Below are 26,783 nucleotides of genomic sequence, written 5' to 3' on the forward strand. Positions count from 1 at the left end.
TTTGACATAAAAGAGGGAAAAATGCAAATGAGTTTCTTAAAACCCACAGTGCTGCAGCCAAAATCCTTGGCAGATTATCTCAAAACTAATTTTGAAGTCATGGCTAAAGACATCCACCCTATTGATCAGATTGAATTATGCAAGCAAACAGGTGAGATGGTCTACTCAACGTTGACCAGTAAAGCAATGATGGCACATAGATTCCAAAATTTATTGAGCAATACTACATCCCAATTGCAGCTGGAGAAAGCCTCCTCACAAGCAAAGGAAAATAGAATAAAATCATTGGAAGAGCTGATAATTGAGTTGGGTCATGACCCAAAAGATGTTAAGGCAACAGAGATCTTAATTAAGAAAAAGAATGAAGACATAGCTGCACTTAGAAAATAGTTGAAGTTGCCACCACTCATTCACCCTCAGACTGCTGAAGTGATAGAGAAGAAAAATGAAGAAGAACTTATGGACTTGGTCCTTAAGTTAAACGAGAAACTGAAGGAAACAGAGCAGGAATTGGAGAAAGTAGTACAGTCAAGGCAGAGTGAGTCAACCACACAGCCTCAAACTATAGTGCCAATAGTTTCCACAGCAGTCCCTTCTACACTAGCAAATGTTTTGGCACCAAACATTCCTTTAGCAACAACTGCACCCATAGAGGCAACAGGTACATCACAAGCAGGAACATCAACACAGACAACAGAGGACTTGATTAAGTCCATGGAGGAGATGAAGCTCCAGGTCACTGAGCTGTAGAAAGTAAAAGAAAAATTCACTGTCATGGAGCAGAAATATGATTTATCAAAGATAAATTATGCAGAGGAAAGAAGGAAAAACAAGAGCATGATAGAGAAAATAAAAGCATTAGAGAAGGACCTGACATTTGACAGGCCTTTAGAAGAGATAAAGAAGATATTATGGACCAATATCATTGATTCCATTAATGATATTTGGCCATCAATTCAAATTATTTTTGAACAAATTGATTTAATTAAACCCGCTCTTGAAGAAATTGAGAAGACCAGAGAAGAACTGGGTAGAAAACCTGAGGAAGCAACCAGATTAATCAATTTCCTGAACAATAAAAGTAGGTATCAGTTAGAACAATTAAATATCTCAAGGATAGGACTGCTACCATCCTCGAATTGAAGAAAGTGTTGACCAAAAGAAATCTAATGCAAGGCCTGGAACGAAGATGTCAAAGCATGCAGGAAGACATAGATTAGTTCATGAAAAAATTTGACATCTTAAGAATGAAAGGACTCCCCAGTCCTTTAGTCATCAATGATTAGTTAATTGTTCAGATTGATTACATTGATAAATTACATAAGCAGGCGGACAATCAAGCTAGTTCATCTACAGTCAAGGCATTGCCCATAGGGAAAGTTCTCTATGATGGTTTGGAGAACCTTTTTTACATTGAACATGAAGTAAAGCACCTATTCCCAGTGCAACCGAATTTTGTGAAATATACTGAAGAAGATGAAATCTATAGGAAGCTAACAAAGACAAGAATACCAAAGGATGATTGGTGGTCCAGCATGACTGACATCCTATAAATTACCATGGTAAACAGTGAGGTAAATAGGAATATTTACCACAATAAATTTTGGTAAAAAGGATGAATACTGGTGAACAGGTAAATAGTATCAGATACAGGTGAAAGAGTATCAGATACAGGTGAAAGAGTATTAGTTGAAAGATCAAATTAGATGTCCAGCATAGAATTACTAGCATTACAGCAAGATGCACGATCATAGGACCTGCCTCCAGCTCCTTCAATGAAAACAGGGACAACACAATCAATTCACTTTCTGTTTCTATATTTGAGACCATCTATCTCTATATTAGTGTAAAATAGATATTTTATTTTCCTAAAATAAATCTCATTTAGTTATGAGATATTTTGATGTAAATTAGTATAAATACTTCTTCATTCGAAGTATTATGGGGGATTCTTGGACATTTCTGTAGACAATTTACTTTTGGAATTGAAGTGCTGTTGAACAACTTTTGTATGGCTAGCTGGAACAAAGTAATAAAGAAAATGACTTTTACAGAATACTTGTGTCAAACGAGAAACAAATAAGTATTCTATATCCTGTGTTTTTAGAGTTTTTGTGGTTTAATAAATTCACATGTGTTTCAAATCTGAATGATAAATGAAAAATTATATTTCAGAAAGAGATTTACTGCATTATGTCTTTAAAATCGTTTATATTCTTAATGTTTTCTTCCAGGCTATGATAGATAGGGAATTCTTAATTGCTCCCTGCTTTCATAGTTTATCACTATGACCATTTAACAAAGAATACTTAATTGCTTTTTGTTAATGAGCACTCACTTTCCCTCATCTTGGACCCCGTTGAAGGATTCTTAGTTGCCCTTCCTCCCTGTTCAAGACCATTTCACCCATTTGAAACTATCATTTGTCTCTTGTTTGGCTATCTTCCCTTGTGAAATTTCTCCTTTGTTAAATCAACCTGATCCAGTTAAGCCATCCTTCAATTGACTCCATAGCCCAATGGCCTAAAATACCTTGTTCTATCCATCTGCTCTTGAATTCCACCACCAAACAAAATCAAAACCCCCCAAGCTTTCATAACTAGCCTAATATCTCACAGAAAAAGCTAAGTCATAAAGAGAGAGCCCTCTCTAAGTACAGATTGGCTAGATTCTATACTTAAAATTGGTTTGTGGTTACCTTGGAGTGTCCCTTCTTTTGATAACTTCTAAGGGAAAATCTGAGTGATAACATGTTCCACTGTCAGACATTGTATCTATCTTTGTATGCTTAGAAGTTATCCTTATGTTAAAAAATTCAACTCTTTTATCATCATTTGAAGGATTTATGTTTGATGAAGATGAAATAGTTTACGAAATTGAACCAGTGTCAGAAGTTTTACCTATCGTAACCATGGTAGTTATCCTCCTTTCATCACCTTAATCTGAACCTAGATCTTACTGGATTGCTGCAATTTCCTTCTTTTCATCCTTCTCCTTAAGGAAATTTTTGGGCTTAAGTTCTGGATGAAGCTTCCAACACTTCGATTCATCATGACTGATTCTTTCGCAATGAGAACAAGTAGGTCTTTCCTTCTGAGCTATTGCTGATTTCTTTCTCTTGAATTGTTCTTCCCTTTACTGTCATTGGAATCTTTGATTTCAAACTCTTTGGATGATTGCGATGAAAACTTGAATTTTCTACCACCTAATTCAATATGTATGGCCTGAACACACACTTCATCAAAATCATCAGGATTAAAAATCAATAATGTACGTTGCAAATATGAATGTAAATTGCTGATGTATTTTAATAAAGTTTCACATGTATCCAATGAAATACCAAGCGCCAATGCTTTCTTTCTGAAATCTTGAGTAAACTCCTGAACACTCTACCATTTATCTTGCCTCAAATGCTGCCAATCAATAACAACTTGCTACATGTATCCCAAAGGATATAATTGTTTCCTAGGAGCTTTTAAAAACTTAGACCATGAAGAGATGAATTTACCTTTCCACTTTACATCTATCTGAGTGTTAATTTCCCACCAGATTAAAGTTGTTCCCCCCATTCTAAGTGTAGCTAATTGAATTTTAGTTTTATCATCAGAAATTTTTTGAATACGACAATACACTTCTAACTGCTTAATCCAGTTATCTAGCTTTTCAGGATTCATTTCACCATCATAAATAGGTAACTCAAATTTCACATCAAGTTTCAAAAGAGATGTTTTCCTAGGTTTCTTTTCTATTTCAGATTCTGCACTTAAAGAAGAAGAAGAAGATGATGATGGAGATCATGGAGGGGAAGGTGGTTTATCAGCCTTGCCTTTACCTTTGTCCTTCTTCGATGTCTTTGAAGAAGAAGCTGCATCTCTCACCTTCTTGTCTCCGTATAGTTCTCCCAACATCTGCTGAATAGTCAAGAATGCTTGCTAAAACTGTTCTTCACTCATCTTAGTTTCAATATTTTCACCTGCATCAGATCCTATCATGGTCGACTTATGAACGACTCGTCTCTTTCCAATCTCTGGATCAAGTTGCTCAAGGAATCCTTCTCCACATTGCGACTTTGACCTGGTTAACATTCAATGGAAAATTCTACAAATGCAACCTGCTCTGATACCAAATTATGATCTAAAATGAGCATATGTTACAACTCATGTAGAATTGATTACACCATTAATGAATAGAATGTTAACTGAAAGGGCTGAAAACGTGAGAACTGCTTGAGAAGAATGAATTTACGCCAGTTGATAAAACATAAGTAGATGAAAAAAAAAGTGAAAACAGTGAAAACACAACGATGCTAGACAAAAAAATTGATTACGGAGTTTGTCCCTGATGGACTACGTCTCCGGGTCCACTTTCAAGATGGGCGACCGCTTTATTAGGATTGAAACCAAGGAGGCCGATTACACAGAAATTGTTGGGTTCCTATAATACTAGTGATTACCCCATTACTATTGTAGTTATACCCCTTATTTATATTGTTGTGCCCCTATTACCCCCATGTTGTTATTTCTGTGCCCCATGGAATCCCTCTATTGTTATTTTTGCGGCTTTATATTATTATTGTTAGGTCGGCTGGATTATATTGTGACTCCTTAGACTCCTATATATAGAAAGGAGGTTTTGTCATTTGAATCATCGAAGAATTGTTCATTTATGTAATGTAAAGGAGGTTTCCCCCTAGAATAGGCTGAATTCTAAGGCATTGATCTATATTTTCTATCTTTTCTTGAGCTGGTTTCATAACATTTGGTATCAGAGCTTTAGATTCTAGGGTTTCGCTGCTCCAAACAGGTCATCGTGGCATTTTCACTATACCTTTTTTTATGTGACGTTTCAGAAGTCGTAAGAAAAACCCATTTGAGAAGAAATCACGCTGAACCTTGGGTGCGAATTTCAGATCTTTTCACGCGATATTTGCGGAGATATGATCTGAGGAAGTTGGTCTTTTTGCAGACTCCTGAATTACATTCAAAACAGGTGACCTGGGGAAAATCGTCATAACTTTCTCTCTGGGGATCGGATTGAAATTTTGTTAGAAGGTATAGAAAGAGGACAGACTGTAGTTTCTTTTATGCATGTTTTAGATCCATAGGTCAAAACAGTGACTCGTGCCACGTCGTAAAAGTTCATTCTATTGAACTAGTCTATAAGCAAGTCACTGTGGAAGATTTCACATAACTCTTCCTTGGAGAATCCAATTTGGGTCAGACTTGTGGAATTGGAAAGAGGACACAGAGGGCTAATACAGCCCACAAATTCAAAAGTAGATGATTGGAAAGTACAGAGAAACATCAGAGGCAATATTGAGCTCCTACAAAGTGAAAAAAGGTGTGTAGATTTTCTTAAATTTTTGCTTAAGCTTGGTTTGAAAAATTATTTTGAAGGAATTCAAAGGGCATAGTAGAGAATTATTATCGATAACTAATGCCCCGAGGAAAGAAAATGCAAACACCTAGTAAGGAACCTGAAAGCTCTAGCATGACTCATGAAGAAGAGGAAGAAATGCAACATGATATATCAAAATTACAAGACCAAGTGCAACAACTGTCCCTTGCACAAAAAGGAACAAAATCTAAGATGGATGGTCTAAAGAAAGATGTAGAAGCTAAGATGGATGGTTTAAAGAAAGGTGTAGAAGCTAAGATGGATTGTTTAAAGAAAGGCGTAGAAGCTAAGATGATTGACGTGGAAGCTAAGATGGATGATTTGAAGATAGATTTGAAGACAGACATGGACGAATTGAAGATAAATATGAATAAGTTGCTACAAGAAATGGCCCCTAAGGGTGAAAGGGTACTAAAGGAAACTCATGATGAGAACAAAAGAAATGTTAGTCATGATTCCATAGACGCTAATGTTGGATTGAAGACTCACCATATTCCAGAAATCGATATGAGGAAGTTTGATGGCAAGGATCCCGCCACATGGATATTACAGATGGAGCAGTTCTTCGATCTCAATAATGTGCAAAACACACAAAAGGTACGTATGGAAATTGTATATTTGGAACCAAATCAGTTTGTATGGTATCAATGGCTTTGCTCTTGTAAACAATTTATCACTTGGGCAATTTTTACGGAAGAATTGACAGCACATTATGAAGATACAAAAAGCAACACTTTTTTTAGCCAATTGATAAGTCTCAAACAAAAGGGTTCAGTAATGGAGCACATTGAGGAGTTCCAAAAATTGAACATAAGGGTAAAAGATATTCCAGAGGAGCATAGGATTGATGTGTTCATAGGGTCTTTAAAGGATAATATCCAACATGATGTTCACCTTTGGGAACCTGATTCATTAGAGAAGGCATTCAGGGTAGCAAGAAAAATGGAAAGCAAAATTATGGCAACCAGGAAGCATACGACTCACAACTATAAAGACGGAAGTGTTGTTGCCCCTAGTCTTCCACAACCTATAAGGTTGACACCACAACAATTGGAAGAAAAAAGAGCAAAAGGGATTTGTTACAGTTGTGATAGCAAATACACTAAAGGTCATAAGTGTGCTGAGAAGATATTATTCTACATAGATTGTGAAGAGGAATAAAAAAAGGAGAAAAGAGGTGTAATTACACAATTATGTTCGCTAGATGTTTCCACATTGGAATCATCTATTTCTCCAGATCTCCAAAAAGTCCTGGACAATCATTCCAAGGTATTTGAGACTCCCAAAGGTCTCCCACCTATGCGTGATCATGATCATGCTATCCATCTGATTCCAGGAAGTGTTCCTCCAAACATCAGGCCGTACAGATATCCCTATGTCCAAAAAAGTGAAATTGAACGTATGGTTGCAGAAATGCTAGAGGCTGGTATAGTTCAACCAAGTCAAAGTTATTTCTCTGCTCCAGTAGTATTGGTGCACAAGAAGGATGGATCATGGCGCATGTGTCCGGATTATAGGGAGCTCACCAAGCTCACTATTAAAGATAAGTTCCCCATTCCTGTCATTGATGAATTAGTGGATGAATTGCATGGATCAATTTACTTCACCAAGTTGGATCTTTGTTCGGGATATCATCAAATCAGAATGAAGATTGAAGACATTCCAAAAACAACATTTAGAATTCATGAGGGTCATTATGAATTTTTGGTCATGCCTTTTGGCCTTACCAATGCACCTTCAACATTTCAAGGTTTGATGAATTCAATTTTCAAATCATTCCTTAGAACATTTGTGTTAGTATTTTTTGATGATATACTAATCTACAACAAGTCTTGGAAGGATCATGTTGAACATGTTGACAAGGTGCTACAACTATTGGAGGAGAAAAAATTATATGCAAAAAGATCCAAATGTTTCTTTGGAGTCTAGGAGGTGGAATATTTGGGTCATATTGTATCTCATGAAGGCATTAAGGTAGACCCTAGCAAAATTAAAGCCATTAAGGAATGGAAAATCCCCACATCCATAAAGCATCTGCGAGGATTTCTTGGGTTGACAGGGTATTATCGCAAATTTGTTAAGAATTATGGGAGAATAGCAGCACCGCTAACAACATTATTGAAGAAAGATGCATTTTCATGGACTCCGGAAGCAACAAAGGCCTTTGAACATCTTAAAGAGGCAATGTGCCAAGCACCGGTCTTAGCTACACCAGACTTCACAAAAACCTTTATTGTGGAATGTGATGCTTCAAGAAATGGAATTGGTGTTGTTCTAATGCAAGATGAAAGACCCATTGCTTTTGAAAGTCGTCCAATCAAGGGAAAGTTTTTAAGCAAAGCTATTTATGAGAAGGAAATGTTGGCAATACTCCATGCACTTAAGAAATGGCGACCCTACCTAATGGGAAGACACTTCAAGGTAAAAACGGATCATGATAGCCTTAAATACTTTTTAGAACAAAGATTATCCTTTGAAGAGAAACAAAAGTGGGTCACAAAGATGTTGGCTTATGACTTTGAAATCATCTACAAAAAAGGGAAGCAAAATGTGGTGGCAGATGCACTCTCAAGAAAGGATGAGGATGTGGAAGCATTGTTGTGCGCCATTTCTATTATCCAACCAGATTGGATAAACGAAGCAAGGGAGGAATGGAAGAATGATGAAGAAGTGTGGGCACTTATTCGAAAGTTACAACAAGATTCCAGTACGTCTGATACATTTAGCTGGAAAAATGATTCGTTATGGTACAAAGATCGCTTATACCTCTGTATGAATTCCCAGCTAAAACAAAAGATTCTTATGGAATTGCACACTTCTCCCTTAGGAGGGCACTCAGGATTTTTAAGAACTTACCACAGGTTTAAGAAGGAATTTTTTTGGGATGGCCTTAAATCAGATATTCAAAAGTTTGTGGCGGAATGTTTGGTTTGCCAACAAAATAAAGTTGAAACAATTAAGACACCGGGTCTATTACAACCTTTATCCATTCCAAGCCAACGTTGGGAGGAGGTTTCAATGGATTTTATCACAGGTTTACCCAAGTCTGAGGGAAAGAGTGTAATCATGGTGGTAGTTGACAGACTTACCAAGTATGCACACTTTTGTGCATTATCACATCCATTTAAAGCCAGTACATTTTCTACTGCATTTATGGAAACAATTCAAAAGCTACATGGAAACCCAAAGATTATTGTAAGTGACAGAGATCCCATTTTCACTAGAAATTTTTGGACAGAATTATTTTCTTGTCTTCGTACTCAGTTAGCTCATAGCTCATCTTATCATCCTCAATCTGATGGGCAAACTGAGATAGTAAACAAATGTTTGGAAGGATATCTTCGTTGCTTTGTATCTAATAAACAGAAACAATGGGTCAAATGGTTGCCTCTGGCTGAATGGTGGTATAACACTTCCTTCCATACAGCAACAAAAATGACCCCATTTATGGCACTTTATGGGTATCAACCACCATCTATCACATCATATTAAAGAGAAAATTCTAAGGTTCAGGCATTGGAACATCACATCGAACATCAACAACAAGTCCTCCAACTCTTAAAGGATAACCTTGTGTTGGCACAAAATAGAATGAAACAACAGGCAGATCAACATCGTAGTGAAAGAAGTTTTGATGTAGGTGATTGGGTATTCCTACGGCTACAACCATACAAGCAAATGTCCCTAAAGCAAGCTAAGAAGGATAATAAATTACCACCAAAGTATTATGGTCTGTACAAGGTGTTGCAAAAGATTGGTACTATGGAATACGAATTGGAGCTTCCTGCAGCTTCTCGATTGCACCCAGTTTTCCATGTTTCATGTTTAAAGAAGGTTATAGGCGACAAGCTCCCAGTTCAAACAATATTGCCAGAACTTGACGAGGAAGGAAAAATTATATTGGAACCGGAAGCAGTCACAGAAAAAAGAACTCGACAACTACGAAATCGATCAATTTCAGAGTATCTTATCAAGTGGAAGAACTTATCCGCTGAAGATTCCACATGGGAGGATGAGAATTTTATGCAGAAGTATCCAGAACTACTCAAGCGTTGAGGACAACACTTTTTTGAAGGAGAGGGGCATGTTGGGTCCCTATAAACTAGTGAATACCCCATTACTATTGTAGTTATACCCCTTATTTATATTGTTGTGCCCCTATTACCCCCATGTTGTTATTTCTGTGCCCCATGGAATCCCTATATTGTTATTTTTGTGGCTTTATAATATTATTGTTAGGTCGGCTGGATTATATTGTGACTCCTTAGACTCCTATATATAGAAATGAGGTTTTTTCATTTGAATCATCGAAGAATTGTTCATTTATGTAATGTAAAGGAGGTTGCCCCCTCGAAGAGGCTGAATTCTAAGGCATTGATCTATCTTTTCTATCTTTTCTTGAGCTGGTTTCATAACAGAAATTTTACCAAACTAAATGTGCAAGCAAGCACTTCTGGTCATTGTCAAAGGATAGATCTCTGAACTATCTTTCCAACGCCTGTCATGGTTCCCAATTCTGAATCTGGATGCTCCTATTACACTGAAAACAAAAATGACTATAACCTCTAGAACTTGCATACAAAAACCCAAAACCACTCTCTCCTACTTCAATGAGCAAAAATTGCCTCTTATAGCCCTGTAAGTGCATTTGAACTCCTTCTTCCCAGTTTAGGAATGAATGGGCTGATTTTTGGGTTAAGAGGTCTCGGTCTTGTTAGGTTTTGCCACCTAGGGATAAGGTTGCTTGGTGGTTGAATTAGTTTGCACCAAAATTGCAACAAAAACCCAAAATAAAACTTTGTATTAAAGCATAACCATTGGCGGCTTGCTGACTGGGCGGAGGAGGTTGACTACCCATGTGAATAGGTTGCAGTCTAACCACAAACTGCCAGTTAGTGGTCTACTCCGGTGGTTCCGCTTGACAATTCACATGGTTGCCACCCGCTGCGATTAATGCTAACCCCGACATGGTCTACCTGTGCAGTTATGGTTGCTGTTTGAAAACCCACCGGCTTAACATTTGTCTGCTGACATGTCAACTGTTCAACGCAGCTATGGTTAGACCTGTTCCAAGCGGTTAACTCCCCGTGGTTAGGGACTGCGGTCATGGTCTACCATCTCCATTGTTCATATGAACCATGGTCCTCACACTGTTTAGTCCAACGGTCAGGGGACTGTTATAGTTTATTTACAATGTTTTTGCATTGTTTAACAAAGGCTGAGAGTTAATACATAGGTTTTATGACTTATGGAAATGGGTTTTTATGTTGTTTTTATAGATAGGTTTGTAATGCAATGAGGTCCAATCGGTATAGAACTTAGGGTTTAGCTCTTTTAGCATAGGTTTGACATATTAATGCATGGTTAGGGTTTTAGGATTAGGTTAATGTATTAGGGTTTTAGGTCTTTAGGTTAGGATTTATCATTCATCATTTTGTATGACCATTTACATCAAACTGTCACAAAGTGACATTTGTGACATTCATCTCATGATGACGACAACCAAAACCTACACGACGGAAAACCCACGTCGACACCAAATCCTGCGAGGCAGACGAAAAACACATGTTGATGACCAAATCCTAGTGGAATTGAAGAAAACCACATGTCGACAACTAGGTACAAAACCACATCAATTGAACACCATGAAAAACCATAGACATCACCTGACAACTTGAACCATAAACAACACTGTCGAAACTGAACGACACCAGAATGAATTGCTGATGACGACACTGAACCTATATAAATGATCTGATGAGATCCTCCTGGATCACTTCCTTTCATTCAAGTACCTGGAATAAACACACAAGAAACAACAACAAACATGATAGCATAAAATTGAGTTCAATCTACTTAAGAGGCTGAGGAGTCTTAAGCTACCAAACAGAATATTGCAGTTGATATAGGAAACAAAATATCAGTTGTATTATTATGACAAAAAGGAAAGTACAAACTTCGCCTTAGCGTTGCAGGTTTCCTTCGATGGGTCCAGATCCCAAGAATCAATATAACATCTTCTCAAATAGCACAGTCATGGGAGTTTAAGGTCTCTTTATCCTTGTTCACACCAAAGCATTTAACAAGTTATTATCCCTTTAACATGCTCCTAACAAGCATAAACTAAGAGCTAAGACTAGCAAACTTTTGCATATTATTCCAGCCTTTCCATTAGCCCTATCCAAAATCTAGCTGAGGTTGGAATAAGAGAAGTTTATATAGGCATGAGAGAGGGTATATGGTTCCTCTTATGATGGGAAGAAGCCTTATCTCTTGAGTTAATTGTTTCTTAATAAAGGAAAAGAGCCCAAACAGTCTCTCTCGGTTCTATCTCGATTAACCATTTACCAGACTTCTGTTCATGAAGCTTCTAGACCTGGAAGTTTTGACTCCATTTTGAAAAACTTTCCAAAAGAGGATCGACGCGGGTAATCATGGGATAACAATGCTAATTGGAGCGAGGCTCAGTGTTATTCTCAACAAATTGTGTGGGGAAGAAACTGAGGGATAACGACATCCTTTAAAACTGGGTTTAAAGGAAGTATCTTTGGAAATGATGTAAAGAGAAAATGCTTTGCAGATGGAAAGTGACTTAGAGAGATGTTCTTCATGATAGGGAAGTACACATGGTTTAATGTAGAGGTGCTCATATATCAAGGAACAAGGAGTATAAGGACAATGGAAAATTTATGTGTAACAACGCTGCTCCCTAATGCTACACTCGTCTAATACCCCCTGATGAAGCACGTGGAGGGTATGAATAGGCAATGTGGCTAAGTTGACATCCACATCCTTTATCTATTCGTGCTGGGTGTTTGCTTCATCTTCTTCTGCGCACAATGAACCATTTGGTAAAGGAATAACTTTGAGGTCCAGAGTTCTATCTGTGTCTAGCACCGACGTGATTGCGTGCTGTAGGCTCGCTGAATCCCGCTCGCCTGTCCCACACTCACCTGAATTCGACCAGTTTGAATCTACAGCTCACGCAGATCCTTTTGTACGCTCCCCAAAGTTTGCATGTACTGCTGCTCGAACTGTGTCCACAGCTCCATCATTGTGCCATGGACCTTGTCTCTGATCTCATCCAAGTCCCCCTTAGTGAGGACCATTGGATCTACATGTGCATGCTTGTTCGATTTCTGCTTCTTCTTGGGCCCGGAAGTCATCTCCTTGGTCCGCTTCTGCAATTTAAAGGGAGTGCTTTTCTCCCTGCCACCACCTCCTTCCTCCTTGGACCCTTCCTTGTCTGCGGTATGTTGATAATAAGACTGCTCACCCTCCAATGTGGCCTCCTTCGCAGCGCGCTCCTTGTCAGCAGCTACCTTAGTAGCAACTTCCTTCTCTTCTTGTGCTAGTTTTTATTGGGAGGCTGCTTGCTCAACCTCTTTCTTTTTCTACGCTTCCTTGTCGCAAGCGAGAACCTGTGCACCTTCCTTATTTGTTTGTGCTGCTGTGGCCCATGCGGAGGAACTCTCCCTGGCTGTGCTTGTTCCTTCACCTAGATCTAATGGCTGCCTCCAATCATCTGACAATTTTCCCACGACTTCCTATACATCTGCATCTGTGACTAGGTGTGGCAACTTGTACCATACTTTCTTAGGATCTCGCCTCGTGCAGATGGATATGTTATGAATATCTTCTTTAAACTCTGTGTAGGCCTCCAAATTCCAAAACAAGGTAGGTGACCGCCTCAGCTGCCGACTGATCACTGTGCAAAGGTCCATCTCGACCAGCACCCAGAATATCTTTGTCTCCATGACCCTCTCTAGGTGCTTCGTCACCCATAGCGAAGCGAACTTTGCTACCTCCTGTAACTCAGCGTCCTGTGGAGGGAACTGGCTATCCTTTGGGATCCTCCATGCGACGAGGGTAATCAATAACAATAGTCAGGTATAATGGGATGCCTTGTCGTCATCCTATGCTTTGTGAAAATTCAACAGGAACTCTTTGCAAAGGTATTGTGCCTAGTTTTTACTGCAATCCACTTCATAGTCGCTAGTTCGTGATTCCGGTCTCCTCATATTATATCTTCACAAAATATTTGTTTGCCACCAAGTGCAGGAATTTCTCGTGGTCAGCTAGATCCCAATCCTCTATTTTGAGTGTGGGAATGCATCCTAACAACGCACCTTCAAATGAAACTTTCTTCGGTAATAGTGGGGTAGAGACCATAAACTTGCTAGAATCGGGATCCTTGGGTACCTTCACTTTTCACTTTGGTGGAGGGATATACTCCAGGAGCCTAGTGATAGGCTCACAATCCTCAGCATCCAACTCTTGAACCCCGTCGTGAAGCTGCTCTTTGTTAATATCCAGGGGTTCGTATGGTTGTTTTGCCTTCGTCATCAACATTACAGGTTAAAGGAAAAGAGAAAATGGTAGAGGAAGTAGAGGTCAAACAACAGCATGAGGAACATGACATTGAAAAGGAGTTTCTCCTTATGGACACTAGTGATGAGGAGGTAAGCGAATCTTCTCAAGTTGCCTTGAGAGCAAAGGATGCCAAAATCAGGGAGCTTGAGGTAAATTTACAAAGATCCCGATATGTTATCTCCTTTTATGAGCAAGAGAACAAACAACTAGAGTTTAAGTAGGAGTTGATGCAATCCAAGTACATCAATGCAAAAAGGGAGGCTGAGAAAGACAAGTTTTAGCTTGATGAGGCTTATGGAGATTATGGAGAGCTGGATGATGAACAGGGACAAAGAAAAAGGCCAAGAATAAGAGGATTGAAAAAATCCTTAGAGCTTGAAAGACAAAAAGAGGCATAATTGGAGGAGCAGCTCACTCTAGATGAGCAATTGGTCAAGGACATAGCTGAGAACAGAGAGTCTTGGCTTGAGAAAGTGAACACACACTTGGAGACCCTATTGGAAAAAGCAAACATATATGTTGAGTTACAAAGGAAGATGGCCAAGTACTATGCAAGGAGAAACCAAGTGGCAAGGAGTAAGCTCAAAAGGGCTCATGAGAAAATTAACAAATTGACCAAGAAAGAGGAGAAGAGGAGACTTAACATACTTGCTGAGGCATCCCTACATGCCTATAAACTTTGATTAGTCATAAAAACACATTTTTAGGACTATTTTTGAGCTTGAAGGAAGTTTCTGTGTTTTTCAGTCCATTTTTTGCACAGTCATGGAAGGCAAATGCGCAGCGCCTTGGGCGCTGCGCTCTTTTTTGGGGCATCCAATGAGGAAATGGTCAGCATTTTTGGATTCAAAATGATGAGTACATGCACCCTGTGCATTTTCTAAGGTTTTGGAGCAGAACTAGTTGACCAAAAGGGCCAAAAACCCTCAAAAAATGACCTTTCTGCCCTCTTTTTGGCCTGGGCACTGTGCGCTGAGCAGTGTTGGGAGAATTGACTTTTGACAGGGAAAATGAACTCCAAATGAAAAAATTCAAGATGTTCTAGAAATTAGACTTGAATAGCTTTCTAAAAAGCTATTTTGGGCCAAATTTGGACACTGGGAAGGCACTCAAAAGTCCACCTGAAGATGAAGGGTGCACCTGGCATTGGCGCTGTGCACCTAGCATTGGTGTTGCGAGTTTGACAGTTTGTCCAAATTTTCACTGTTTCATCCCAGTTTTCAATTTCACCTTGGCAAATCATGCTTTTATCCATGTAAATGATGAGTTGAATGTAATTATCATGTTTCTAGTACTTACTAGGGTAAATACATTAGGTAAATCAAGTTCATGAGGTGTAATGAATCAATTTTCTTGGATTAGGGATGAGTCACCTTGACCACCCTATTTTCTTGCTAGTAGTTCGATTTTTTGTTAAAAACAACTCCTCCTATCATGGGTTCGAATCCCTGAGCCTAGGATGAGTTATTTGGGGTCTATATGATGCATTTTCTCAGTCATTGTAATGGTTGGACTCACTTGGATGCTTATCCTTTGAGTAAACATCATTTTGTATCAGTTTCTGTAGGAGATTAATGAAAAGTTGTAGCTATTTCTTTGGGATCCGTGTGGTATTTTGTTTAGTTTAGTTTTATTTATTGTGATCATATGTTAGAATGTTTTTTTTACTTCATCAATCATTTCATTGCTTTTAAGTGGATGTTTTCAAGTTGATAGGCATAACCCATAATTTTTATGCTTTGTTTTGGGGAAATATTCACAGTCTATGTTTTCTTTAGTTTAGGAAGAATCCATGTTGCTTACATGCTCTTTCTATCTCCTCACCTGTCTTTAATCACCTCACCCATCAAACCCTAGAGTGTTGAGCCTTGTGCCTACCTTGCCCCATCGAACACCCTGCAATTTTGACCTAATTTCCTTGCCCTAACTGTTTGGCTCCTTCTGATCCAGCAAAACCCTTCAAAATTAAATCAAAACCTTGTGCTACTATACCTAGCCTAATATCATTTTCTTGATCCAGTCATTTTGGCTGAGATCTTTACGGAGAGAGCCCTCTCCTGGCCTAGTAGGGATAGCTACTTGGCTAAGAGTGGTTTGTGGTTACCTCGGAATTGCCCTTTTCAGCCTGAGGTTCAATCCGAGTGATAACAGAAGCTCTGAAGAATGTAAATTAGTTGCACGCAACGTTGGGGCACACTGGTTATTATAGAAAGTTCATCAAAGCTTATGCACAGATAACCCCGCTGATGGAGAAATTACTGAAGAAGGACACAACCTTCTGCTGGGATGAAGAGTGTCAGTGCAATCTAGATGTGTTAAAGGCAAATATGGTGATTGCAGCTATTTTGATGTTTCGCAATTGGAGGAAAGAATTTCATGTGCATGTGGATTCCTCTTGTATTGTGTTGGGTGTGGTATTGACCCAACCAGGCGAAGGTGAGATAGATCACCCTATAGCCTTTGCGAGCAGGAAATTGTCAAAGGACGAGAAGAACTATTCAACTACCGAGCACGAAGGATTGGCGATGGTCTACGCGCTACAGAAATTTCGACATTATTTGTTGGGTGCACATTTCAAAATGTATATAGATCACTCCACTCTCAAGTACCTGGTCAAAAATCCTGTGTTAGGGGGGAATATATGTAGCTGGTTATTTCTGTTTCAAGAATATGATTTTGAAGTGATTGTAAACCCTAGACAGTTGAATGCGGGACCGGATCATTTATCCAGAATTGAGACAAATGAAGAACCTACTAATTTTGAGGAAGGATTGTCGGATGCACAACTCTTTTCTATATGCATCGTAGATGATCATTTTGCCGATATAATCCAGTTTTTGACTACTGGAACAACCTCGAAAGGATACTCTACACAGCAGAAAAATGAGTTGGTGGTCCGTGCAACTAAATTTTTTGTGATTGCAGGACACTTATATAATATGGGCACTGACGAAATACTCCATTGATATGTTCTAGAATTTGAACGATTGAGCATCCTCACTGAAGCACATCGAGGAGTAGCGAGAGGACACTATGCAGGCAGAGAACCGCGCAGAAGATTCTATGCACAGGGTTATGGTGGTTGATGCTACACAAGGATTCTAAGGTGTATTTTAGGGCCTGTGATGCATGTCAAAGGATAGGAAAGCCATCGTGAAGGGATGAATTTCCTTTAAGTCCTTAGATTTCATTATAGGGGTTTGAAAAATGGGATATTGACTTTTTGGATCCGATACAGTCCCCAAGGAAAAAGACAGGCGCACGATATATTATTACTACGACTGAATACTTGACGAGGCGGGTAGAATCACAACCAGTGAAGGAATATAGCGCCACTACAGCCGCGAAGTTCCTTAATGATCGGTGAAGGAAAATAAAGCACACGTTTATTAATGCGAGAAGAATGATCCATAATTAATTCTCTATCTTGATAAAAACTAATTGGAAATTCGTTAAGATCAACCTCTTTGTTTTCTGAAATATCATTAATGTTAAGAGGGGATAAATTTCTATCAGCAAAAATATCAGGATAAAGGGAAAAATGAGAATCAAAAGCAATGGATTTAAAAGTGTCTTTATTTGAGAACTCTTGTGCATTTTTCTCATTGTAAATTTCAGATTTGAGATCATTCATTTGTGTACTTGTGCTTTCTTGAAGAATGTTACCTTACTGTCCTGAATTTGGCATTTTCTCATCATAAAAGAGTTCAAAAATTTGTACAACAGATTGCACATTATTGGGAACTTTGATTACTTCTTGTACTTGCTGATTTATGTTCTAATTTTATGAATTTAACGCATAGTAATTTTCAGATTTCAAAGCAGTATTTTCTTCAATATTGTTGCTAATATCTTCTTGCATTTGAGTAGTAAAATTCTCAAAGCTTTGTAATTGAGATTTGCTGACATGTGAAGGTGCATCTTGATCATTATTAATAGTGTAAGAAGTGTGCACTAAATGAAGAAATTGATTGTACATAATAGAGACCACTTCATCATCATTTGTTTGCACCTCCATGTTGGAGTTCTCAATTGTGTTAATTTAATTGGAAGGAGTTTGAGCAAATCTTGAAATAATTTCACATGGATTATGAATGGGAGGAAGAGAGAAAATATGTTCATAGAAATCTAATAATTCCTCTTCCGTAGGTTTTTCTTCAATTTTAAATTTTAAACAATTTAAACGAAACCTGATAGTAAAATCAATCAAAGACTCATTTTCAAACCTTCATAAATATTTGATTTCATCACATACCTGTTCGTAGTGATAACGATCAAATTTACAAAGGAACATTGTAACAAATTGATCCCAGCTGTGAATTGAGGCAACTGGAAGCAATTGACACCAGCTTCTGGCTTTTGCCAAGAATGTAAGAGTAAAAATCCTTCATAAAATACCTTCATCAATTCCTTGAAAAACATAATTTGAAAAATTTTGAATGAATTGTAAAGCATAATTAAATGCATAAGTATTCTCCTTACCATTAAGTTTTACCTGAGACAAGAGTCTTACCACTTCAAGTGGAGTATTGGAATATGCACATCTAGAGATACGACTCCAAATTGGAATTTTAAGAGGAGCCATCGTGATAAATAAAATTTTAGAATACAAAGACTCCAATAGACAAAAAGTTTCAGACCCTCCTTCTAGCACAAAAAATGTTGAAGCCTCAAAATTCGCCGCAACAACATGGGGGATGACCAGCCGGTCTAAACCTTAAAGCAACGCCATTTCCGTTTGGTATGGTGGTTCCGACTGGTTCAACTAGGTCCAATTACCTTCTCTCAATTTCCAAATGGCTTACAATATGAATTTCATCCACCAATGGAGAATAGACATCAGATCAACCCTATTGCTGATCAGGCAAGAAAGTGATCCTTAAGCTGATCCGGGGCTCATCCAAGCCACAACTAAAGTTTTCATCTTTGGGAAGAGGAGTTATAAGAATGTAAAATTAAATCTAAATGAAAACTTATTCTATAATGCAAGCAAAAGGAACTAAATCCTAATCCTATCTCAATTAAGAAGATATAGATTTAACCCAACTGAGAGCAAGATATTTAAATGATTGGGATTGAAATATGTCTAGCTTATAATTAATATCAAGCTAACAAAGTATTTCAATTAACTGACATTATGTATACCAAAACATATTCTATTCAGAGACCTCTTAACTGAAATAATAAACCAACAACGTTTAGGAAGAAGTTCACAAACTAATATTGATTGTTTAATCAGTAATTCAAATAATTAAACAATAATATGAGGAAGTAGTTCACACCATATCACTATTTGTTAAACCAGTATTAAAAAACATATTTATGAGTAAATAGCTACTTAGAAATGAGAATTCAACCCATAAGAGTAGAGATAAATATTAACATATGATTGAGACTAATTACGCATATCGACAATAGTGCACAAATATAAATAAAATGACATATTCCTGCCATCATAAAATGAGACTAGTATTTCAAATAATAGTATTAGAAATACCAATTTATTGAATCCATTTATTTGGCTCTAGCCTCCAACAACGCTTTACATTGCTTGAACTTTTGTTGTTACAACAAGAGCTGCAGAAGTGCAAACTCTGCCCATCATACATAATTCAGAATGCAAAAGAAAAATCCTCAATAATCCCCAGATCTGAGATTTTCTCTCCTCCCACCTACAACTCTAAATTTATATTACATAAGTGCTTTTAGAATTCCATAATTGCAGAGGAGATAAGCCCTTATTACATTCTACAATCTGCTATTTATAATAGTTTCAAAAGAATTCTTAACAAGAAAGTTTGTTGAAGAAGAAATATGTTTAATCAATTTTCATTTGCTCAAAATTCCATTCTTCTATTGTTGGAGCCTTATCATTGATTGAGATTATTTTTTCTTCATCTCTTCAACTGTTTTTCTGGAAAACAAATCACAACAAAATTAAAATACAAAAATAAAATCAAAATGCTAAATCTGGGATTAAAAGAAATCCAATCAAATTCAATTAAATAAATAATTGAAATAGAAATATGAGTTTTCTATTTACGCCTATGATGATTTAATTGGCCAAGGATATTATTGATGAATGGGTCTACACTCAGAAGAAGTCGTGGGCAAATGAGAATGCAAAAAATAAAACTTAGAAAACTGATTTTGTTAAAAATTCAGAGTTTGATCCTATGCTTGATTTTAGACCCAATAAATGATCAAATATAGAATTGAAACCACTTCATAAATATTCTCCACTATTTTATCTTTCCAATGAGCCACCCTGGGCCTCATTTGGCCAAGTAAAACTCCATTTATGAACTTTTGAAGTTGGTATGTTAAAATTGCCAGAATTCTGGAATTTCTGTTGCCTAGACTAAAAATCAGAGTTTTTAATTAAATTATAATCATAACTTAGAATGCTAATATTAATTAATTAATACTAATTATGTTATTAATTTATTACAATTTTAATTAAACAAGATTAAACAAATTTTAATAATTAAAATATTATGATATAATATTTATATTATAATCTGAATTATATTAAAATTATAATTATAATATAATATAATTATGATATTATATTATATTTTAATATTATAAACAAAAATCAACCCTTTTCAAATACAAACCTATACAAACCATTTACGTAGCCATAAATGAGGAGGGTGAGTGGAGGAGTTAATGAAGAGAGGATGGAGTGATAAGGAAGGTGAGTGGAATAGTGAGGTGGAGGGTGGGTGAGGTCACGATGATGTGAGAGTGAGTGAGGTGGAGGAGTTGGGATTTTATAAGGAGTTTGAAAACTATATAATAAATGAAAATAACCCATCGCATGTTTTCAAAATGGAGTGATAACGAAGGTGAGTGGAATAGTGAGGTGGAGGGTGGGCGAGGTCAAAATGATGTGAGGGTGAGGAGTCGGGAGTCATAAGGAGTTTGAAAACTATATAATAAACGAAAATAACTCATCGCATGTTTTCAAATCGCACCGTCGCAAATTTTTAATATAAGCGCATAAAAATAATTTTATTTGCGATATGCGATTTGCGATGTATCACAATCGCAATATCGCATCACAAATTTTGATCGCAATATTTTTTTTTAAAATCGCAATTTTTAGATCGGGGTTTTGGAAAGAAGGAAGTGATATGAAGTGGGGTCCGCATGAATTAACAATCCTACAAATTGGACTACAACCACTTTGCAATTTTGAGATTTTGGGTTTGGCAATTTATTTTAAAATAATAAATTGGGGTAAATTACCAAGATTCTGAAACGTGTTTTCATCTTTTGTACAATTTAGCTGGGTCATTTTGTAGGACCGTTAGTGAAAAAATGAAAGAATATTAATAATAACTAAATAAGAGTTAATATTTACAATGAATGACTATTGAACTTAATTAGCTACGAAAAATCGAAATTATATACATTTATTTACATTTTTATTCCAGGTGAGAAAATGATCAAACTTCAAAGGAGTTCCATTTACAAACCGGTTGATCAAATGAGTTGAAACAAGTATCGATGGAAATCTTGTGCAAAGTCGGATTCAATGAAACAATTAAAATAGAAATTTGACGAAAAATAAGAAATGAATAAATTGTAACACAATTAACTTAAATGAAAATCATAAAAGATTCTTAGCCAAATATTAATGGAAAAGGTCCACATTGCTTCAAGTAATGGAGGGGGGGGGCGTGTTGGGTTTTCCCCTACAACAGAACTTTCTCCTTGTAGCCTGGTATTCCTCTCATCACAGAGGACCTTCTCAATCTCTTTCATATCAAAGAATGCCTTTCTAAAGACCTTCTCATCTTTTGTCATGTTTTTAGGTTCTCCTTCATGAGACATGCTCTCTAGAGTTTCAGCTGCAACTTGAGGATGAACTAGTGTTGGACATTGTGGAAACTTTGTCTCCTTCCCCTTGACCCAACTTCAGGGCTTCCAACCGGCTTCCCTTCTCCTCTTTTGAGTTTTAACCTTGTAAGCATGACATAAACTTGCAAATAGTTAAATCCTTATTACACAAAACAAACCTAGTGGTCTAATAAAAAAATGATCTAATTAAGAAATACTAGTTTTTTGTGCTAAGATCCTCCTCAGATTAGAAACAAAATGCTTTTCATGTGCTTAAGGATTCATGAGTTTTGCAAGTGTAAAATGAGTATTTTTTTTAAGAAAATTTTTAACATAAATAAGAGACTGAACACCAGCATAAAAATGTAAAGAACATCACCAAAAACACATCACAAAAGGAACATGATGAAGGAGTTCACCCCTCTTGGACTACGTCTCCTTGGTTTAGCTTCCAATGGGTTGGGCTTCTCTATTATGCTCAAATGTGTAAAAATATGTGTTTACAATGCTCAAATGCTTTTGAAACTTGCTCCAATGAGTCCAGAATGTCCAAGAATGGCTACCTAACCTCCTTTGGCATCCAATTTGGTCGAAAACTAGAGAATTATGACCTCTCCTAGTTTTCCCACTATTCGCTCTACGTTTTCCCAATCCGGCATCCTACAATTTCACTCACCAAGCGCTCTAACTGAGAGACATTTTTGCCGAAAACTAGGAAAAATTTTCGGATCATTAAAACTTCCTTTAACGCTTAAGTTCCAAAAATTTTGGCCATGTGCCCATGGCCTAAGGCCAATAGCCCGCTCTCGCCAGCCGGGCCCCCTACTCCACCTCCTACATTCTCGTTCACATGGGTGGTTAACGTTTTGGTTATCGGTGGACGTTAATCTCTGGAGCCATGGTTAGCCCCTAACCATGGTGCATGGATCGCGGTCGGGGGTTAATGACTGTCCCTATCCCCCATGCATATCAACGTTACGTTCGCCTCCCCACTATGGTTAAGAACCAATAGTTAGGCGGAGTGGTATGACTCTGTGTCGTGTGTTGATAGGTGTTGGATTCGATTCTTGTGGCCTACGGCTCAGTGGTTGAAACAACATTTAGTGGCCTCCCAGACTGCCACGTAGCAGTCTCTGGTTGGGCCATGTGTCAGCTCGTGGTTGGCCACTGTACCAACCAATAAAAACACTCCATTTCCAACCAATACCAAAGTGCCACTTGGCATGATTTTATTTGTTGAGAAAATATTGATCAGTCAACTACCACATACCCTGCCCAGTCAGGGCTGCCCATTTAAAAAAAAATTTCCTCTTTGGCAAAGTGAACAGAACGCGTTTCTGGGAGCATATAGTGTTTATTTCGTGTAGAAAAAGTTGTGATAGATTCATGATGATGAGCACTACGCGGTCGTTCAGGTTCCACACCATTCTGATGACTTTTATATTCGAGCATAATTTTGAGCACTTGATCAACAATAGAGGAGCTATTGCACAAATCTAGGCACCTCAATGTGTCCTCGCCTAGGACACCATCAATCCATCATACATGGGTCCATCTACAACATACCTTGCTTTTTTCCTCTTGCCTCTCGATATAATATGTTTGATGTCACCTTGGATGCTTGGTAGGACTTCCAACAGTCCATATGGGCTCCTCCAAACGCTCCTAATGCCTCCTACAAGCAGCCCACAAAGTGACCCATGAAATGGTGAACACTTTGACCCCATGCACATCAATATTCTGCTACAATTATGTTGCTCAATCACTATGGAATTTGTCACTAGTATAGGTCATCTAATCACCAGAACTAGCCCTCCTTCTTGACTATCACACGCTGCCTTTAATTGATCCAAATTCTGGTCAAATACTTGACCCAATACACCTCCACAAAACATTGTTGTCTTCCATGCTTCTATGTTGCTCCTACATTTCTGGTTTGGGCACAACCTTTAGCGCTTACTGTCGCACGGAATGAGTCGATCTTGCGGACAAGATAGACCTTCCTAGAATCTAAAGAAGACCTAATGACAAGCAAACCAACCAAACACTATCTTTCTCTAAATATGTTTCAATAAACAATAGCAAACAAGTGTTTTTAGGGCCTACCTTAGGTCCAACGCAAGCTTGTGGATGCCCTCGCTCCTTTGATCCAAATGAGCTCCTTTTCACGAATCCGCAAACAAAAACAAGGCAAACAAATTAAATAGCACCTGAAAAACCAATTGCATAAAACATATTTAACATGAAAGTCAAAGAGTCCATGAAACAAATAACATAAGATACTTGTTGAGAAAAATGAGTTTGATTGTATTAATTCAAAAGAAGAAAAACTTTACAACCTTTGCCTTGACGCTGTACAAGCTCCTCCCAGGGTCCAACAAGAAGTCTCCTCTACTTTGACAAGTTTCACTCACTCCCCAATGAAGCCAAAAAGGTATGTGATCTCTCCTCTTAAGCTCAACTAGGGAGTCTTAATTTCACCAGCATTTACCCTCAAAATGTTCAGCTTCTAACCTCTCTAGTCCTCACCCCAATGCCTGTATTTATAGTGCAATGGAGGGAAGTTACTAGGTCCTCCTTCAAAGGGATAGCTCCTTTAGTCAAGGGATTAGCTCCTTCTCTTTTGGGATGCATGAACCACCTCAGAGCGAACAATCCACGTCAAAATTCCTTCTAGAAAACTCTAGAATTAACCCAAAGTGAGTTTTTTAAGATAAAACTTGCGCCTTTTGACTTTCACAGGGGTCCGCACCTACAACATTAGGGACAGAGCAGGTAGGTACGCAGCTTTTGTACACAGAAGGTGCGGGACCGCAGGTGACCATGAGAGAAAGTGCAGAACCAGAGTTACATTGATTTTTTAATGTCTTTCTCCCATTTCCAAAGCTTGATTTGAAGAGCTGAGGTCTTAGACTTGCTTAGGAGGACAGTACAAGTGATGATAGACCCATACTGACTGTAAATAATCATAGTGACGATATTTTTGTGTAACAGATTGCCCCCTAAAGTGCGAAGTCTGTAGTAGATGAGGATTTCATTTATCATATAGGAAGAGTGAAGTACTTTATCATTTCGAGTATCATCTTGTGGAGATCCCGGTCGGAACCTGTAAAAACATTCAATGCAAGATATATATATGAGATCATATCATCGCTGAGGTAGGCATTCCCATACTCAGATCAAACTAACTAGAAAACTACCTACTGCTCTGATATAGGAATGATCTTGTAAAACATCACAAGTATAGACTCATGTGAACACAGTATGGACGCAGCCATTTGTTTATGAATAGTCCACAATATAATGAATACAAAATTCCTCGCAGCCTGGATGGTAGAAACTAGATCCAGGCTCTTCATTTCTACTTCCCGAAATAGTACGATTCTATCCATGCGAATAAATGTGTTGATGTCGAACATGGTAGAAACCACTTGATTACCAGTCAATGATGTAAACTGTTAACAAGTGTGAGAGAAACCACCATTGATGTCAATGGCTCTCAAAGTACCCAGTACAATCCATGAGATGTGAATAAATGTGTTGATGTCGAACATATCACGGAATCCTTCGATTGAAAGTCAATGATGTAAATTGTCGTCAAAGGCGAGAAACCTGCCATTGAGGCATGCAGATCTCAAGGTACTGACGATTCCTAGATCATCTTTCTAGATAATGAGCTGATGTCGATAGAAAGCGATCCGTCGTAGGCAAGCCCACAACACGAAATCATAGATCAAGTTGAAGAAATTTAGTTGCAAGGACTGACTCAGGGATGGTCAAGATGGATGATAGATATTTTACATATGAATGGCTTATTGGAAGTGACCTCTTGAACACATAACGACACGACATATGGCTTGGTGACAATTGACCCAAAGTTAATACCCAGAAACCGGCTGAAGAATTTCAATGTGGTTTGGTCAACTGTTAGGCAAAGGATTTCCCAACCCAGGTGAATAAAAGTGTCGTGTTCAAGAGTGGTTACAAAGTATGACAAACAAATTCATTTTTCTCTCTTTTCCCCCACCATTTCTGGCAAGTACCTCTTTATTTTTGACAAGCTTGAGGAGGATAACATTTGCTTGATTATAAGCTCATCATTCGGATGAGTCCAACTTAGTTTAAATTCAAACCCTAAGAAGGAGTGGTTCGTTCCTGTTTGTAATTGAATAGGTCCTTTACTGTGAAATTTTAACGAGTCCAGTATAGGAGAAACTCAGCGTTTTTCAATTTTAGAGAGTCTGAAAAAACTTAAGAAGACTCCAAGGTTGACCTTTTTCATAAATTTGTGTCTCCCAAGCCCGAAAAAAGTATAAAATAATACTTGAGAGAACCGCTTGATCTTTTACGACCAAGGAGTACTTTTCATTATTAGTGCCCTTAACCCGAAAAAGTAAAAAAGCGATTAATGACACGTCGTTTTATAACCAATATCGAATTCGAAACGACAAAAATCCGGTAATCTTTTCATGTTTTTACGGTCGGAAAAGAGCTGTAAGTGGACCGTCTTTTAATTTCGTTTTAACGAGTTTAAAATAAACACTCGGCAATCTTTTCGTGTTTTAGGAGTCAGAAAAGAGCTTAAAGATGACTCTACATGTTTTTTTGTCGAAAATGATAGACTTCGCCTGAATAATTCTTTATTCTGCACAAAAAACAAACATTACTCATACCTGTTTGAAATGGATAAAAGCGTCGCAAAATACCTTTTCAAAGTGAAACATAAACAAATTTGTGATTTATTTACTCAAAAAACTTATAAAAAGGGCCTTTGTCGATTCATTTTTACCGTTTGAGTTTGGGTGAGAAAATAGTGCTTTTGCTTAAAAAACTTCCCGTGAAGATTGTGGAAAATCCAACCGTCGGAATCAAGCGCCGTCTTCTCCAGGTAATCCACATCATCCTACTTTTCATTTTCAACCGTTTAGTTTTTTGATTTAGTCCTTCATATCATTTTTTGGGAGGGTTTTTAGGCGCAAAACCTGCGCGCGGGGCTCTGCAGGTTTACCATTGCGGACTCGCGGACCCCGACTTTTTCCTTATTGGGAAAAAGCTCGGGGTCCGCACCTTCCGTGTAGAAAAAGTGCGGACCCCCGCACTGTGTCTAACTCGGAGGTTGCGTACCCTGCCACAAGGGTTTTGAACCCAAAGATTTTCAAAAATGG

Source organism: Pinus tabuliformis, chromosome 1_1 (genome assembly GCF_031772625.1).
Source record: "Pinus tabuliformis cultivar Carrire ecotype Pingquan chromosome 1_1, CPIR1, whole genome shotgun sequence".
Classification (NCBI taxonomy): Eukaryota; Viridiplantae; Streptophyta; class Pinopsida; order Pinales; family Pinaceae; genus Pinus; species Pinus tabuliformis.